This window comes from Notamacropus eugenii, chromosome 5 (genome assembly GCF_028372415.1).
Source record: "Notamacropus eugenii isolate mMacEug1 chromosome 5, mMacEug1.pri_v2, whole genome shotgun sequence".
NCBI lineage: Eukaryota > Metazoa > Chordata > Mammalia > Diprotodontia > Macropodidae > Notamacropus > Notamacropus eugenii.
The window spans coordinates 353,943,388-353,946,610 of NC_092876.1; the positions used below are offsets into that span (position 1 = coordinate 353,943,388).

The 3,223-nt window shown below is 47.6% G+C and overlaps 1 protein-coding gene across 3 annotated transcripts in view; it reads right to left on the minus strand.

Moving 5' to 3' along the window:
* Positions 1-2,844, minus strand: part of ATP6V1A (ATPase H+ transporting V1 subunit A) — a 46,681-nt gene extending 43,837 nt beyond the window's left edge. Inside the window, exon 1 of one of the 3 annotated variants that reach the window (XM_072613970.1) lies at positions 2,756-2,844. The gene's annotated coding sequence lies outside the window, so the exon portion shown is untranslated. Of the gene's footprint in view, positions 1-1,585; positions 1,640-2,526; positions 2,629-2,755 lie in introns of those variants that run through there. The other 2 variants (XM_072613968.1, XM_072613971.1) reach the window with 2 other exon arrangements.
* Positions 2,845-3,223: the final 379 nt, after the last annotated feature.

Below are 3,223 nucleotides of genomic sequence, written 5' to 3' on the forward strand. Positions count from 1 at the left end.
CCCCACTTCCCTATCAATGTCAGGCACATTCACTCTCCCAGTTGCCCATGACCTAGGTGTCATCCTTGACTTTCTTGCCATGCTCACTTCTATGCTGTTGCCAAGGCCTGCTGATTTCACCTCTGCAGTATCTCTTTGATATTCCCCCCTTCTCTCCTGACTCTACCATCAATCTAGTGTAGAATTTCATCTCCTAACATCTCAGACCTGGACAACTCAATAAGAGCCTGCTGGTGGACTTGTCTATCACAAGTTTTTCTCCAATCCAATATATCCTCCAGTTGCCAAGTCCAGGTTGACCATGTCACTGCCATACTCAACAAACTCCAGTGGCTCCCAATCACCTCAAGGATCAAATACAAAACTCTGTGTTTGGCATTCAAAGCTGCTCATAGCCTAGCATTCCAGTCTTCTTACATTTTACACCTCCTTCTGAACGACCTCTTTGATCCAAAGCCAATAATCTCTTTACCTGTTCCTCAAACAAGACACTCCATCTCTCAGTTCCCATGCATTTTCTCTGGCTTTCCCAAATACCTGGAATTCTAGCCCTCATCTCTGCCTCCCTGGTTTCCTTTACGTCCCAATTAAAATTCCGTTTTCTTTAAGAAGCCTTTCTCTGCTTCTTAATTCTAGTATCTACCCTCTGTAAATTATTTCCTATTTATCTTGCATTTGACTTGTTTGTATATATTTGTTTGCTTGCTGTCTCCTCCACTAGATTGTAAGCTTCCGAAGGGCAGGAACTGACTGTCTTTTGTCTCTCTTTGTATCCCCCTAACTTAGTGAGTCAAATAAATGCATATTGTCAGAAAGTTGTCCACCTACATAGGTGTAGGAAGTTTCTTCTCCAGGAGAGTTCCCAAGATGTGGGAGATTATAGATCTAATCTAACAATGTGTCAGGTACACAGCCAGAGAATATGGAGTTGAAAACTTGGGGGAGGGGGGACGGGGTGGATAACAGGGGGGATCAGATCAGACCTTTTAACCCTTTTGTGGAACCTGATTATTCAACATGGCAAGTTTTTTCTTCTTTTTGATTTAATAAAATTGTACCTGTCCAAGTTAAATTCTATATATGTTTTTTCCTATTTTCTTGCACATCTGTTCTTAGGTTACGGTTAAATAAGAAAATTTATCATGTTCTAAACTTCAAAATCAAATCAGTAATTTCCATAGTACAGCTTATGTTGGTAAGGGAGGGGGAAATTCAAGGTACTGTCTTAAGTTTGCTATATATAATGGACACAGTTTATCTCCAAACTAAAACATACCCACAGTTAAGGTAGCACTGTTTGGGGAATAACATTACGCCAAAGGAGGCAGCAGTACCACCAGCAGCACAAAATTCCTAGTCATTCAGAAAGGACGGTGGCTTGTGTTTTGTCAATAAGATGCTTCGAATTTCTGTAGCTTTACAAAATACCACCCTGACAACCAAACCAGGTCGCCTGAAATTTTACAGCTAGGAAATCCAAAAGAAAGGTGACTGAGGTTATATACAAATTACGGAAACAAAAAAACGCATTCCCCTCCCTTTCTTCTCCGCCCCCCACCCCTCCCCCCCTCCGCCCGAAACAAACCTTCAACCCATCAAAAGTCTGGTTCCTTTCAGCTAAGGTCTGGATCAAATCAGGGAGGACTAGAGGGAGGAGGAAAAAAAACGACCTATAAAAATGTCTAGGAACTTAAAAAAACCCCACCAAAACGCCAACACACCAGAAGGGCCCAAGATAGGAAGGAGGCAACATAGGCATATAACCTGAAATTAAGTTGCACTACTGCTTAACAAATATTTGGTTCCTATTCTGATCATCGCCCCAGCTGATTCCAGATAAATCAATTGCAATCCACTTCCCCAAGGGTTAACAAGGGCCTCCTCCAGACCGAGATGCTGCAATACCATGTTCTTCAACTCCTCCCCATGCCATCTGGACTGACGCATCACTACCTATTTAAATATAACATTAAAACTGCGTGCTTAAAGTATGTCATATACGTATACATGCGGACGTATGTGGGAATGCACATAAATGATGCTCTAGTTTTCAAGGCACGAAAATAAAAGGCTTGCATTTCCAACGACTCCCCATTCTGCCGTTCCCCGTCGCTCGGGATGACCTGAAAATCCCTAAATTCTCTTCCTCGCCTCTTCGACACAGGGCTCAAGCCCTGGGAACAGGCTCGGGGGCGCGGGCAGCCTCAGGGACCGAGCCGTCCCCCGCCACTCCCTCTCCCCCCGCCGCAGGGCTGCAGCCGGGTGGAGGAGCAGGCGGCAGAGCCAGTCCCGCTCTCCCGGGTCCCCAACGAAGGCGCATAACGGCCAGCCGCACTCGCCTCCGCCCGATACCGAGACCAGCCCGAGCAGGGCTGCGGCGGCCACGGAAGGAGGACCTTCTGCGAGGCTGAGACAGAAGCCCCTCGCCGGTGCGGAACGGAACTCCCTCCGGGGCCAACCCGGCCAAGGCCGCGCTCGACGCGTCTGCCCGCCCGCCAGTCCGCCCTCCCTCCGCCCGGGGCTCACCTGCTGCGGCGCGAGCTACCGAGAACTGGGCGAGCAGCGGGGGAGAGAGGAAGCCCTTCAGCTCTGTCACTGCGGACCTCGGCGATTCCAGGAGCAGCGGCAGAGGGGGCGGGGCCTCGCGAGTCAAATGACTCCCCCTAAGCCCCACCCCTTCTCTCAACCCCCCCTCCCCAAGGCGCATTGCATCTCGGGAACTGCTCTTTTAATTGGGATACTTTTAGAAACTCACTTTCTTGCTGTTTGGCTCCCCTGTTATTGCTTTTGCCAGTCCAGAAAGATACTTGTCTTAAGGAAGGGAAAACAGTCTCTCTCCATTTATAGGGTGTGAGAGCAATGGGAACGAGGTCAAAGGGTATTGCCAAGGAAATGACGTTTTTCTTCCAGGAACGGAAATGGGAATGGGGATTCCATCCCGCTGGTTCTGGTTTTAATAACCCCGGTCCTTCGGGGTGCGCAGGCCACGTGACTGAAAAAGCTCGGGTTGTGGGCAAAGTATCAGAATGTAATGTTTTTATTAACTTTTTTTAAAAGGTCCACATTATTTCGCGTTAATTATAATCTTATAATGAAAGAACAGAGGCAAATAGGTCATTCAGAGTGATATTAAAGTTCGAAGGTCACCTAAAAGGAGGCGGAATAATCCAAAAGCCCGGGAAAAGCAGGGGTGGGCTAGATTGATCCAGTCTCAGAGGGAGCA